The sequence below is a fragment of the Anthonomus grandis genome, chromosome 12, assembly GCF_022605725.1.
Source record: "Anthonomus grandis grandis chromosome 12, icAntGran1.3, whole genome shotgun sequence".
Classification (NCBI taxonomy): Eukaryota; Metazoa; Arthropoda; class Insecta; order Coleoptera; family Curculionidae; genus Anthonomus; species Anthonomus grandis.
Genome location: NC_065557.1, coordinates 2,019,325 through 2,035,731, shown reverse-complemented (window position 1 = coordinate 2,035,731; position 16,407 = coordinate 2,019,325). Strand labels below are relative to the sequence as shown.

Genomic DNA, 16,407 nt, shown 5'->3' with positions numbered 1-16,407 from the left:
TTAAAAAAACCAAGCGATGATATAGGAAGTAGGTTAAAAAAATTGATTCTCATTGGTATATCCTCATCTCAGTCTAAGAATTAGAAAACTATTGGAACAAAGTGATGTTTTCCTTGTTTAATCTGGCAAACCATAAAAGAAAAACACAATTTCCAGAAGATCCAGACACTCTTAAAAAAACCAAGCGATGATATAGCAAGTAGGTTAAAAAAATTGTTTCTCATTGGTATATCCCCATCTCAGTCTAAGAATTAGAAAAGTATTAAAACAAAGTGATGTTTTCCTTGTTTAATCTGGTAAACCATAAAAGAAAAACATACTTTCCAGAAGATCTAGACACTCTTAAAAAAACCAAGCGATGATATAGGAAGTAGGTTAAAAAAATGGATTCTCATTGGTATATCCCCATCTCAGTCTAAGAATTAGAAAACTATTGGAACAAAGTGATGTTTTCCTTGTTTAATCTGGCAAACCATTAAAGAAAAACACACTTTCCAGAATATCCAGACACTCTTAAAAAAACCAAGCGATGATATAGGAAGTAGGTTAAAAAAATTGATTCTCATTGGTATATCCTCATCTCAGTCTAAGAATTAGAAAACTATTGGAACAAAGTGATGTTTTCCTTGTTTAATCTGGAAAACCATAAAAGAAAAACACACTTTCCAGAAGATCTAGACACTCTTAAAAAAACCAAGCGATGATATAGGAAGTAGGTTAAAAAAATTGATTCTCATTGGTATATCCTCATCTCAGTCTAAGAATTATAAAAGTATTGGAACAAAGTGATGTTTTCCTTGTTTGATCTGGAAAACCATAAGAGAAAAACACAATTTCCAGGAGATCCAGACACTCTTAAAGAAACCAAGCGATGATATAGGAAGTAGGTTAAAAAAATGGATTCTCATTGGTATATCCTCATCTCAGTCTAAGAATTAGAAAACTATTGAAACAAAGTGATATTTTCCTTGTTTAATCTGGCAAACCATAGAAGAAAAACACAATTTCCAGGAGATCCAGACACTCTTAAAAAAACCAAGCGATGATATAGGAAGTAGGTTAAAAAAATTGATTCACATTGGTATATCCTCATCTCAGTCTAAGAATTATAAAAGTATTGGAACAAAGTAATGTTTTCCTTGTTTGATCTGGAAAACCATAAGAGAAAAACACAATTTCCAGGAGATCCAGACACTCTTAAAAAAACCAAGCGATGATATAGGAAGTAGGTTAAAAAAATTGATTCTCATTGGTATATCCTCATCTCAGTCTAAGAATTATAAAAGTATTGGAACAAAGTGATGTTTTCCTTGTTTGATCTGGAAAACCATAAGAGAAAAACACAATTTCCAGGAGATCCAGACACTCTTAAAGAAACCAAGCGATGATATAGGAAGTAGGTTAAAAAAATGGATTCTCATTGGTATATCCTCATCTCAGTCTAAGAATTAGAAAACTATTGAAACAAAGTGATATTTTCCTTGTTTAATCTGGCAAACCATAGAAGAAAAACACAATTTCCAGGAGATCCAGACACTCTTAAAAAAACCAAGCGATGATATAGGAAGTAGGTTAAAAAAATTGATTCACATTGGTATATCCTCATCTCAGTCTAAGAATTATAAAAGTATTGGAACAAAGTAATGTTTTCCTTGTTTGATCTGGAAAACCATAAGAGAAAAACACAATTTCCAGGAGATCCAGACACTCTTAAAAAAACCAAGCGATGATATAGGAAGTAGGTTAAAAAAATTGATTCTCATTGGTATATCCTCATCTCAGTCTAAGAATTAGAAAACTACTGGAACAAAGTGATATTTTCCTTGTTTAATCTGGCAAACCATAGAAGAAAAACACAATTTCCAGAATATCCAGACACTCTTAAAGAAACCAAGCGATGATATAGGAAGTAGGTTAAAAAAATTGATTCTCATTGGTATATCCTTATCTCAGTCTAAGAATTAGAAAACTACTGGAACAAAGTGATATTTTCCTTGTTTCATCTGGCAAACCATAGAAGAAAAACACAATTTCCAGAATATCCAGACACTCTTAAAGAAACCAAGCGATGATATAGGAAGTAGGTTAAAAAAATTGATTCTCATTGGTATATCCTCATCTCAGTCTAAGAATTAGAAAACTACTGGAACAAAGTGATATTTTCCTTGTTTCATCTGGCAAACCATAGAAGAAAAACACAATTTCCAGAATATCCAGATACTCTTAAAGAAACCAAGCGATGATATAGGAAGTAGGTTAAAAAAATTGATTCTCATTGGTATATCCTTATCTCAGTCTAAGAATTAGAAAACTACTGGAACAAAGTGATATTTTCCTTGTTTCATCTGGCAAACCATAGAAGAAAAACACAATTTCCAGAATATCCAGACACTCTTAAAGAAACCAAGCGATGATATAGGAAGTAGGTTAAAAAAATTGATTCTCATTGGTATATCCTCATCTCAGTCTAAGAATTAGAAAACTACTGGAACAAAGTGATATTTTCCTTGTTTCATCTGGCAAACCATAGAAGAAAAACACAATTTCCAGAATATCCAGACACTCTTAAAGAAACCAAGCGATGATATAGGAAGTAGGTTAAAAAAATTGATTCTCATTGGTATATCCTCATCTCAGTCTAAGAATTAGAAAACTACTGGAACAAAGTGATATTTTCCTTGTTTCATCTGGCAAACCATAGAAGAAAAACACAATTTCCAGAAGATCCAGACACTCTTAAAGAAACCAAGTGATGATATAGGAAGTAGGTTAAAAAAATTGATTCTCATTGGTATATCCTCATCTCAGTCTAAGAATTTGAAAGGTATTGGAACAAAGTGATGTTTTCCTTGTTTAATCTGGCAAACTATAAAAGAAAAACACAATTTCCAGGAGATCCAGACACTCTTAAAAAAACCAAGCGATGATATAGGAAGTAGGTTAAAAAAATTGATTCTCATTGGTATATCCCCATCTCAGTCTAAGAATTAGAAAGGTATTGGAATAAAGTGATGTTTTCTTTGTTTAATCTGGAAAACCATAAAAGAGAAACACGCTTTCCAGAAGATCCAGACACTCTTAAAGAAACCAAACGATGATATAGGAAGTAGGTTAAAAAAATTGATTCTCATTGGTATATGCTCATCTCAGTCTAAGAATTTGAAAGGTATTGGAACAAAGTGATGTTTTCCTTGTTTAATCTGGCAAACTATAAAAGAAAAACATAATTTCCAGAAGATCCAGACACTCTTAAAGAAACCAAGCGATGATATAGGAAGTAGGTTAAAAAAATTGATTTTCATTGGTATATCCTCATCTCAGTCTAAGAATTAGAAAACTATTGGAACAAAGTGATGTTTTCCTTGTTTAATCTGGAAAACCATAAAAGAGAAACACGCTTTCCAGAAGATCCAGACACTCTTAAAGAAACCAAGCGATGATATAGGAAGTAGGTTAAAAAAATTGATTCTCATTGGTATATGCTCATCTCAATCTAAGAATTAGAAAACTATTGGAACAAAGTGATGTTTTCCTTATTTAATCTGGCAAACCATAAAAGAAAAACACAATTTCCAGGAGATCCAGACACTCTTAAAAAAACCAAGCGATGATATAGGAAGTAGGTTAAAAAAATTGATTCTCATTTATATATCCTCATCTCAGTCTAAGAATTAGAAAACTATTGGAACAAAGTGATGTTTTCCTTGTTTAATCTGGAAAACCATAAAAGAAAAACACACTTTCCAGAATATCCAGACACTCTTAAAAAAACCAAGCGATGATATAGGAAGTAGGTTAAAAAAATTGATTCTCATTGGTATATCCTCATCTCAGTCTAAGAATTTGAAAACTATTGGAACAAAGTGATGTTTTTTATTGACATACTCAATTTCCTCTTATTTATATTTAATCCTAGGTAAGTCCTTACAGCCGCATAATAACGGATAAAGTTAGAGGTAATAAAAAACAATTAAGTACTTCTTTATCTCCATGGCCTTTATTGCTACCTTAATATTTTTATAGTAAGTGTCTCCATCATTGTCTGCACCGTCTTAAAACAGCATTTTTTCCACGTCAGCTGACCCTTTAAAGTAAAAATATCAACAGATATCATTACGTTGGACGTATATTGAACGCGTGTTATGCGGATCACGCCTTAGCTGTCAAGTGACAACTTGAAATGTGACATTGATTGACGTTTTAAAGATCGGCGGCACATGTATGAAGCTTGTATAGGACGGATCGGAATCGTCTGTCGGCCATCTTGATTGGCAAAATTGACAGACATGACGTTGTTGACATTGACTAGTGGAACAATATTTGTCATATCATTTGGGTTTCTTTTTCAATGTATGCCATAGACGTGGGTTGGTTTGATAGGGTTTTATTTTAAGGATCTTAAATTAATTATTTTATTTTCCTAAAAAGTGTCTGTTATAAATAGCAGGCTTCTGGAAAATTCGGTCCTGCACACGTGAAAATAATACTGGTAATAAAATAGCCAAGTATCCGGGTAAAACGAGAAAAATTGCGCTTTTTCAATGAGACACAATGGCCGCCAAGAGAAGACGAAATGCAAATTTAAAATAGCGCCGCAATGAATACAAAGTAGCATTCATCAAACTGGCTCCCCGTTTTGTTGGGAGTAGTGGGACTTTGTTTGGCACCCCATGAGAAATTTCTACTTCTAAATATTTAACAGTACGGCGGAAAACCGCAATTTTGTGCGGGGAGGATGAGGAGCGTTATGCAATGAGTCGACTTATCGATATACTGCTGCACTTCCGGCAATTCCGATAAGTTATCACCGTCAAAAACATGATAAAATATTCTGTTTAGTTCAATTGTTACATAAAGAATTTCAAGGTGGTTTAACGGTTTGTCTGAACCGATGAGGTCACAGTGTCTGAGGTCTAAAACAGGGAAGTCTTCAATATATGGGAAATCAGAATTTCTAACCTCACAATAATTAAACGAACATTTAAAGGACGTTCAATGTTTCATTGATAGCTTGGCAACAATCCTGGGTCCTTATATTTGTTGCTAATTTTAAATAGCGGGCGGCGTCCATTTTTAACATAAACGGAAATGTTGTTAAAATTCCTCGTTTATTCGTTAAACAAATATTTACAATGGGTTAACCTTCGTAATACAAATTTCCGTTGCTCCTAATGTGCACATTTGTCGACCATTAAAAGGCGGTTATTTCCATGTACTTAATTTATCGACTTTTTATTGCATACCATCATGGGTGATTAATATAAGCATAATATATTTTTACGCAATACCGTGTATCCTAGCTAGTAGCTTGAATAGGTCACTGTCAACTCTTTTTTTTTTGTTGGGCGCCAAAAATGTGCAAACAATAATTTACGCCTCTAACCCACAACACATAATTTTAACGATCTGTGAAAACGGTAACAAAAAATTACCAGGGGTACTAAACAACGGGCAGGTTGAAGGTGTCTCTAGACATTTTTATGGTCCCCGGTTATGGTTCGTGAGTCAGTCGACTGAATCAGGAATAATTTTCGTGTTTTTATAGGGGACTTTTATGAGGTAATAAAATTAGAATGACAAGATAAGAGCCGGAAGATCGGTAAAGGGCATTAGACAAATTGCCCGCGATTGACTCTTTAAAGGCGCGAAAGTGTGAGTGGGAGTACTTCGGATACCTGAACGTGGGAGCGACGAAGTTTATTGAGTCATTTGTTGATTAGTTGATTTATTTCTGTTTTATTTGTATAATAATTTGTTCTTTAACTGCTCCTGACAGGCACGATGAAATTTTGTGTGCTTAGACCAAGCATGTATTTTTTGAAGAAGAATAATTCTAACCTAAAAATATAGCATGTCTCTTAACCTTATACTGACGTAATGGTGAAATCTTCTTCTTTTTTTTGTTTGGGCATTTCCCTCATTTCTTAAAGTCTAAGTCTAAGTAAGAAAAAGAAGAAGAAGAAGAAGAAGAAAAAGTGCCTTAACCTAAAAATCCTGCCCTCTCTGGACTTCATTGACGTACTAAAATTCTTTTTCTCTTTTTGTTTGGGCATTTCCCTCACTCCTTAAAGTCTTAATATCCCTTATTTTCATACATTCTTTGCCTCATTTCCCTTCCTATTTAAATGCTTAAATATTCATGTAAAAAAAGAAGAAGAAGTAGAAGTGCCTTAACCTAAAAATGCTGCCCTCTCTTGACTTCATTGACGTACTGAACTTCTTCTTCTCTTTTTATTTGGGCCTTTACTACTTTTCCTGCAATTCATCATACATACGTGAATGAAGGTAAGAAAGGGCAACATTTTTTAGGTTAAGAGTGAGTAAGTTTTATAGGTGAATTATCAAACCAGTTGTAATAAAAAAAGGACATTTCTCCATAAGACGTCGCCGCCGTCGTCGTCGTCGTCGGTGCCAGACTTAAACGAAGACGTCGCGGCGCCCATCGGACTATATTTCACCTCTTCGGTGTTTGTGTGGAAAAATGTTTGAGAAACCCCATCCCGTTTTCGGTAAGTGTACATGGGGATCATTGAGTGAGTGGGGTGTTAGTAATATCTTAAGTGAACTCGCGTCTTTATTGAAAGGGGCAATAAAACGATATTCGAGCTTTTCGATAAGGGTTTGAAATAAATGCGAGTGTACTTTTTGTCGATATTGTTTTAAATTGAATGAACAGTGCTGTCTAGCGGGAGACACTGAACTAGTGTCCATAGTGAGGGTCTGAGCTAGTTCTCTGTTATATTCGTGTTGGTTATATAACCTAGTTTTTTTGTGAGGTTAAGTGTAATAGTGAAAAATGTTTAGTAACACCCTAAACATTTTTGAAAAATGGCTAAAACGGGTTAGAAACGCTCAATTTAGTCCAGGAACATAAGTGCAAATTTTAAAAATTTTATTTTAGCTAGTTTTTGAATTATAGGCAAAAAATTTTGAAAAAATCATCACTTGTCATATATTCACTTTTTCCTAAACATCCTGTACATTTTTCGAAAAATGCTGAAACAGGTGTCCAATCAAATTAGTCCGAGATTACGTGTGCAAATTTTCAAATTTTTATTTGGTATAGATTTTGAGTTATGAGTATTTCGTGAAAAATTATTGGAAAAACAATTTCTTTCCTCAAAAATTTACTTTTTCTTAACACCCTGTACATTTTTCAAAAAACGCTGAAATAGGTGTCCAATCAAATTAGTCCAAGAGTACGTGTGCAAATTTTCAAAATTTTATTTGGTCTGGATTTTGAGTTATGAGCATTTCGTGAAAAATTTTTGGAAAAACAATTTCTTTCCTCAAAAATTCACTTTTTCTTAACACCCTGTATATTTTTCAAAAAACGCTGAAATAGGTGTCCAATCAAATTAGTCCAAGATTACGTGTGTAAAATTTCAAAATTTTATTTGGTCTGAATTTTGAGTTATGAGCATTTCGTGAAAAAATTTTGGAAAAACAATTTCTTTCCTGAAAAATTTACTTTTTCTTAACACCCTGTATATTTTTCAAAAAACGCTGAAATAGGTGTCCAATCAAATTAGTCCAAGAGTACGTGTGCAAATTTTCAAAATTTTATTTGGTCTAGATTTTGAGTTATGAGCATTTCTTGAAAAATTTTTGGAAAAACAATTTCTTTCCTCAAAAATTCACTTTTTCTTAACACCCTGTACATTATTCAAAAAACGCTGAAATAGGTGTCCAGTCAAATTAGTCCAAGAGTACGTGTGCAAATTTTCAAAATTTTATTTGGTCTGAATTTTGAGTTATGAGCATTTCGTAAAAAATTTTTGAAAAAACAATTTCTTTCCTCAAAAATTCACTTTTTCTTAACACCCTGTACATTTTTCAAAAAACGCTGAAATAGGTGTCCAATCAAATTAGTCCAAGGATACGTGTGCAAATTTTCAAAATTTTATTTGGTCTAGATTTTGAGTTATGAGCATTTCGTGAAAAATTATTGGAAAAATAATTTCTTTCCTCAAAAATTCACTTTTTCTTAACACCCGTTACATTTTTCAAAAAACGCTGAAATAGGTGTCCAGTCAAATTAGTCCAAGAGTACGTGTGCAAATTTTTAAAATTTTATTTGGTCTGGATTTTGAGTTATGAGCATTTCGTGAAAAATTTTTGGAAAAACAATTTTTTCCTCAAAAATTCACTTTTTCTTAACACCCTGTACACTTTTCAAAAAACGCTGAAATAGGTGTCCAATCAAATTAGTCCAAGGATACGTGTGCAAATTTTCAAAATTTTATTTGGTCTGGATTTTGAGTTATGAGCAATTCGTGAAAAATTTTTGGAAAAACAATTTCTTTCCTCAAAAATTCACTTTTTCTTAACACCCGGTACATTTTTCAAAAAACGCTGAAATAGGTGTCCAATCAAATTAGTCCAAGATTACGTGTGCAAATTTTCAAAATTTTATTTGGTCTAGATTTTAAGTTATGAGCATGTTGTGAAAAAATTTTGGAAAAACAATTTCTTTCCTCAAAAATTCACTTTTTCTTAACACCCTGTACATTTTTCAAAAAACGCTGAAATAGGTGTCCAATCAAATTAGTCCAAGATTACGTGTGCAAATTTTGAAAAATTTATTTTCTGGATTTTGAGTTATCTTCGGCGTTTTTAATCATATACGCCTCAGATATTAAGATACAAACGTGAAATCGCGTTTTATTTAGTCAAATTAACCAGAAATCCAGAAATCATAAAAATTTGAATTTGCCGCCCTTTTCACCCACTAGCTACTATTAAGGACGTTAGGTGGCGCCACAGTACAACCATATAATGACAATCTCACCGACAGTCTCCAATAGTGTAAAATGAATATGCAGTCTCTCCTGTCACGTGGAATTTGAGGCCTTTTTTTGATTTTCACGCAAGATGGCGTACGTTAAAATGCGACGTTGCCAGACCGGGAAATTTCTATGACCGAACAATAGCGTATTATTCACGTAACAGACGGAACAAATCCCCGATATAACTTGACCTTCCGGGATCGGCGGATTTCGGTCCGGAGGCCAGTTTTCCATTTTCCGGTTTCCAAAAAACCGGATCGGGATCAAAAACCGGAAGCGTGCTGCCCCCCCTCGCTTCCCCCGAACTCGCCGGTTCGCTTCGAATTAAAGCGGCTCGCTTTCATGGTCTCGTCGTGCTTATAAACATAAAACTTTCATGGAAGAAATTAAAAAAGATGAAAGGGGATGCGGTCCTTCTATATCCACCTTTCGAAATTAAAAGTGGCGGTTTTTTAGCTTTTTTTAGGGGGTTGTGTGTGTTGCTTATACATTTATTAATTATTTCTATGTATATGTATGAGCGAGCAAAAACTCGTTTTTAATATGCGATCCGTCAATTTAAAATTTACATTTTTCAGTCTAAGAAAGAAACACTGAATACGTAATTTTTTCAATCATGCAAATCGCCCCTTATCTGTCATCTGTTTTCACTAGCGACAAGTGACAAGTGTCTTGTCAATTCAGTCAACTTATTTGACAAGAGTTTATTTAATATAGGCGGCAAATTTGAATTTCTTGAACTTTATTTAGTTTGTGTTCGTTCAGGAGCTTGTAATAAGATTTTTTTTTCAGAAGTAATATTATAAATAAAAATAACCCGGGATCAGCAGCCTCGTGTTCAGGACATACCACAGGACACTATTTGATGCAAGAAACTTGGCAACCTCGGAGTGTGTTTGTGCAAGTAGAAGCTCCTCAGGCTGTTGTTGCTTAAATTTGGCGACACTGTATAACATACTAAGTCCAAAGTGAGCTAATAAAAGCACTAAGGTTACCCGGGCAAATTAAATGAAAATTATAACCTACACCCCCGTAAAACTTTCCATAATACTTTATTAATTAGCTGACCGGTATAACCTGAACTAAATAACAAATACACCGCCCCGAGGTCTCCATGCAATCATCTAATTGATGTTAATAATTAAAAGGGATGGAATTAGTTTAGGGTTACCTGCCGCACCATATAATTAAGGGTTTGTCCATTTATAGGGTTGTGATTTTTTATTAATAAAGCAAAAGCTCGTTTATCGTTGTTTTAATTGAATACGCGCGTCTCATCGTTAAATGTCGTAATGAAAATGTTTTTATGGCGGCTAAAATCGCGTCGATTCGATCGCGATTATCGCCCCTTCCCTCTCCCTCTCGCAGTAAAAAAAGGGTAATAAAACGACAAAAAGTTTAACCGGTGACCATATGACGCGGCGGGCAATGGGAAGGGGGCGGCGTTTGATTTTTTTTTTTTGTAAATTGATGCCCGAAAGGAAAAACCGCTGTTTAAATCGGTCGGAATTGAATTGTCGCTTTTAATTAATCAAGCCTTTGTTGGAATTGATATGAGAAAATAAATCAAGAAAATTAAAGGCGACTCCTTAAATCCGACAACGTTGGAATGTAAATGTAAATTTAGCCGTCAATGTGTATACGTCAACGTCAATCCCCCGTGAAGAGTCAACATAACCTCATAATTTGATAGTGTGTGAGTTGACAGGTAAACGAGGTGGATCCAAGGTTGCCCAAAAGCAAAGCTAAGCATGTGCTACTTGCACAAACTCACTCCGAAGTTACCATAATCCATGCATCAAATAGACCATGGTGTGTCTCGAATACGAGGGTTACATTTAGTAGTTAATTACGTTTTATTAGTTCACTTGTGACGACAACAGCCTGAGAAGGATTTACTTGCGCAATGCCAAATTTCATGCCTCAAATCAACTGGATATACTTGATTTGCTGGGTTCGGTTCCTAGCTCCGATAAACCTCTTTTTTATTTATTTTTTTTCAGTACAAATTACTTAGTTTAAATAAATTTCTTTAGTTATAATAAACCTAGACTTAGTGTCCTGAGGATGACTTAATATAAGTCGAAACGTCGACATTTAAGCAAACAGGTTTCTGTTTTATTTCTGACCCCACCCAACAACCCTCCGCAATATTGAAGATATTGGGTCACAAACACGAAACTGAAAATATTTAATTTTATATCTGTATTGATAATGGTATTTAAAAAAATATATAATTTTTATTACAAGCCGCTAAGTGAGCAAAAACTAAATAATGATCCGCAAATTCAAATTTGCCGCCTATGCCATGTCGATCAATTTGACATTTCAAAACTGTCACCTGTCACGCACTTGCGAAAACAGTTGACAGGTAAGGCGTGATCCGCGTGTTTATGCGCTCATTAGGATTTAAGCATATTTGTGCTGTTCATATTATTTGTTCACCTTAATTTCAATGTGTTTTAATGAAATACAAGTTTTTTAAAACGTTCTGTAACAAGAACATAACTCGCGCAACGTAATTATTTCGATGTATACATACTTTTAAATTCCGCTTTTTAGGGAGTCAGGTAACATGAAAAAAATACTGTTTCGAGATGATACAGACGGTGAAATGTAATTTTTGACATTGACAACGGAACTGTCATTTGTCATCCGAAATTTGGACGACGTGTAGAAATGTCTATAGTCAAATAATCTTGACGCCATTGGCTGGCGTTTGTACATAACCTCTAAAAAGTCAATGACAATAGTGAGCTACGCATAGTTTTTTTCTCTTTAAAAGTTTTGAACTGTCTCTATGAGGTGGCACCACATGTAAAAGAAATTATCCTACAATATTGGGAGTCCTATAGTTGCTATTAAAATAAAACACCTTCATCTACACATGTAGACAGTTTACATTGTTGAGACACACAGAAAGAGCTATTTTAATGGATATTGGGAACTGTCAATTATCTTAGGTTAAGAAAACTGTAAGTTAGGTTACGTACTTTTTGGGCATGAATGAACGTTTTTGTCATTAATTTACTAAATGATGCCCACGTGTATGAAGCTTGTGTGGTGAAAATCAGAATCGTCTGTCAAATTTGACAGGGAGCTGACAGACAGTTGTTGACATTGACTGATAGAACGAAGTTACCATAATCCATGCATCAAATAGACCATGGTGTGTCTCGAATACGAGGGTTACATTTAGTAGTTGATTACGTTTTATTAGTTCACTTGTGACGACAACAGCCTGAGAAGGATTTACTTGCCCAATGCCAAATTTCATGCCTCAAATCAACTGGATATACTTGATTTGCTGGGTTCGATTCCTAGCTCGATAAACCTTTTTTTTATTTATTTTTTTTCAGTACAAATTACTTAGTTTAAATAAATTTCTTTAGTTATAATAAACCTAGACTTAGTGTCCTGAGGATGACTTAATATAAGTCGAAACGTCGACATTTAAGTAAACAGGTTTCTGTTTTATTTCTGTTGTAGGGTGGGGCTACAACCCTCCGCAATATTGAAGATATTGGGTCACAAACACGAAACTGAAAATATGTAATTTTATATCTGTATTGATCATGGTATTTAAAAACATATATAATTTTTATTACAAGCCGCTAAGCGAGCACAAACTAAATAATGATCCGCAAATTCAAATTTGCCGCCTATGCCATGACGTCGCCACATGCCATGTCGATCAATTTGACATTTCAAAACTGTCACCTGTCACGCACTTGCGAAAACAGTTGACAGGTAAGGCGTGATCCGCGTGTTTATGCGCTCATTAGTATTTAAGCATATTTATGCTGTTCATTATATTCACCTTAATTTCAATGTGTTTTAATGAAATACAAGTTTTTTAAAACGTTCTGTAACAAGAACATAACTCGCGCAACGTAATTATTTCGATGTATACATACTTTTAAATTCCGCTTTTTAGGGAGTCAGGTAACATGAAAAAATACTGTTTCAAGATAATACAGACGGTGAAATGTCATTTTTGACATTGACAACGGATCTGTCAATTGTCATCCGAAATTTGGACGACGTGTAGAAATGTCTATAGTCAAATAATCTTGACGTCATTGGCTGGCGTTTGTACATAACCTCTAAAAAGTCAATGACAATAGTGAGCTACGCATAGTTTTTTTCTCTTTAAAAGTTTTGAACTGTCTCTATGAGGTGGCACCACATGTAAAAGAAATTATGCTACAATATTGGGAGTCCTATAGTTGCTATTAAAATAAAACACCTTCATCTACACATGTAGACAGTTTACATTGTTGAGACACACAGAAAGAGCTATTTTAATGGATATTGGGAACTGTCAATTATCTTAGGTTAAGAAAACTGTAAGTTGGGTTACGTACTTTTTGGGCATGAATGAACGTTTTTGTCATTAATTTACTAAATGATGCCCACGTGTATGAAGCTTGTGTGGTGAAAATCGGAATCGTCTGTCAAATTTGACAGGGAGTTGACATTGACTGATAGAACGTCATTTGTCATTGTCAAACTATTTGAGTTTGTACCTATAATATATTTGTGTTCTGTGATGATGCCATTGAATTGCCGAGTTTAATTTATTAAAAGTGTGACGCAGAAAACAATGACAAATGAAGCACAGGTACAAAGACAGTAGATAGTTTTTTAACTCGACGAACGATCTGTCAAATTAATGTAAATAGGGCACCGTACATTTACTCCAATTCTAAGGAGGTCATAACCTCAAAGTGTACCCACTTGACGATTTAATTTATAATAGTCCGCCATTGATTGAAGACATGTGTAATATCACGCTCAAGCAGCCACATTTACGATATTGAATCAGTTCTTTTTACATTAGAGAGATAATAAACCGGGTCGCTTTTATTTCGCCGACAATATTATTATTATTATTGTCGGAATAAGGCCTTTAGGCGAGTTATTCTATGCTGGACGTGTATATTAGATATTTCTCGCAGCCTTACATGGAGAAACCTAATGATTGATGAAGAGTTTTTTTTCCTTTTATTGTGGTCGGATTTAGATTGCAGGATTGAGTTTTGTATGTGGTGAACTTTGACCTGGGCGAGAATTACGAAAATACCGACACGATTCCGTTCATGCACTATTTCTTGCCGCATTACAATTTCCTTATTTATTATGTTATTTAGATGGCGCTTGAATAAAATCTCTCTTTCTTTATCGAATGTTTAATCATTTGTCAACTTAATCTAAGCCTTTTCAAAAATATTACAGCATATAACACCTGTTAAAGCAACTCCTAATCTGTATGTACATAAACACTCCTTACCTGTTCATTCATTAAATAAAAATGCACCGCCGATAAGGTTCCACTTATAACAGGGCCACTGTGTTTTGTGTGTCAAGATAAAAAGCGGTGAAATACCCCGAGTTATCGATAATAAACAGTTCAAGGCTCAATATGGAGTTTTAAACTTCCCGCCAAATGGGGTTGTTTGTTTTTGGTAAGTGTCAAATTTGAACCAATGAGAATGTTTATTTATCGTCAAGGTCAGCGGCCATATTGAAAAGATTTGTTTGTGAAGGGGGCTGGGGTGAAGGGAAACTGAAATGGTGAGAATTGCCCTTTTACAAAATAATTTAAATAATAATAATTCATAAAGCCCCACACACACACACACATCTCCAATTAATTTAATTTAAGCCCCTAAAAGTCTTTAGAATCAGGAAAGTCCCATAGAACGCATTATACCTACCCGGGGTAATAAATGCCACGACCTTTTTTAAAGACGTACTGTTTAAAATTTAAATTTATGCGGTTCTGGTGCGGCAATGTTTTACCATATATCATTCTTTCCTTCCGATGTATTAAAATAAATTATGTGACCGCCGGACGGGGACATTTCAAAACGGATCAAATGTATATTTTTTTCGGACTGGTTTGGGATCCCAGGTGCATCGCATACTGTATAAATATTTTGTCATGTGGCCTGGCACTCTGGGGGTGGTTTTGTGTCTATATTAACCCCCACAAATATTCAGTGCCATACTTGCCTATATTTGACAGCTGGTTGATTTGATCTGTCAACTGTCACTGAGGTGTCATGTTTGTCATTGTGACAGCTGATGAGTAACTTGTTGCAGGTTATGTACAGCGTTGAAAAAAGAGCGCATATATATGCTCAAGCATAATTATTATAATCAGCTTATTTTTATAAAATCTTTAATGTGTAGACTTCATAATTTTAGTTGGTTGGGTTAAATGTCTGTCAACTGTCATAATTTTTGTCTCTTTGACAGCTGACAATTAAATGATTTTTAGGTAAGTACAATTAAGAAAGCGGCAAATATAAATTATTAAGCCTCTTTCAGCCTGTGCTGAACATCTTGTTTATAATAAAATATATTGTTGGTTTTAGATTTAATACTACTAATATAATTTGTTTCTATTTTTAACGGATTTTTGCAAAATTGCATTTTATTTTTGACGTTTAATGAAATGACAGGTCCAGCTTTCAAAATCGCCCTCAACAATTCGGCGGCATTTTTAAAATAAATTTTTTAGGAGAGGAAAATTTATTAAATTTGCTGTAAAATTGTTTATAAAAACTAAAAATGCAAAATCAAAAAAAAAAAACGATTTTTGACCCAAAATTTACAGGTGCAGGGAAATTCTCTAAAAAATGGTTTTAATTTTTTTTTGGAAAACCTATGAGGCTGAGAAAAAAACTGTTTAATTAAAATTTTTTGGGCCTGAGAGGAGCTACAATTTGCAAAATATTTCACAATTTTATCTATTACCATTTTCGAGAAAATTCAGGAAAACCCATTTTCATTATTTCCTAATTTTCTCTGGAACTATGAGGAAAGTTGGGGTTTTTACAATTGCGTTGGATTCTTTGTAAGAATGCCTAAAGAAAAGCTAGAATCCCTTTTTGCCCTAAATAGCATATTAAAGGAGCTATGGGCGATTCTTTGAAAACAGCTCAAATTTTTTGAAAAATCGAAATTTTCAAAAAATGAGAAAAAAAAATTACCACGAGCTAAAGCATTAAATTATCATCAAAAAACCCTTATAACATTTTTTTCTAAGGTTCACAATAACGGCACAAACATTTTTTTAAAATTAAAATTACTCAAAAAATTGCTGTAACTCAATCACAAATCCGAAGATCTAAGAGACCGCTGTGAGTTGAAGACTCAGACACTTCGAACAAACGTCAATGTCATTGTCACTTATTTCTGTCACTTTGACTTAGAGAAAAGTTACATTATTTATAGGCAACCCACACACGACTCTTTGTATTTCAATTTCATTCCCTTTTTTATTATTAGTCCAGACAAATTTTACTAGCGACCCCTAAAGGCAGAAATAAAAATGTTATAATGAACCTGACAAATGACAGTTGCGAACAAACGTCAATGTCATTTTCTCTCTCTCTCTCTCTCTCTCTTTCTTCAGCCTAGTTTCCCTCTTTCCAGGGAGCATCATCTTAGCAGCTTTGCCTTTCAAGAACACTCTGGATCGTCTGGAAATTTAACTTTTTTAACGTACTTGGATCAAATACAGACAGGAGACAGTTTCTTGATTTCAGATGGATATTTATTCCGAATTAGGGATTAAAAGTCACTCGCCTCGTCTTTTTTCAAATTT

The 16,407-nt window shown here is 34.1% G+C and overlaps 1 protein-coding gene across 7 annotated transcripts in view; it reads right to left on the bottom strand.

Moving 5' to 3' along the window:
- LOC126743117 (semaphorin-1A) overlaps positions 1 to 16,407 on the bottom strand; it is a 628,852-nt gene that overhangs the window by 611,212 nt on the left and 1,233 nt on the right. The gene's annotated exons all lie outside the window — the stretch shown is intronic.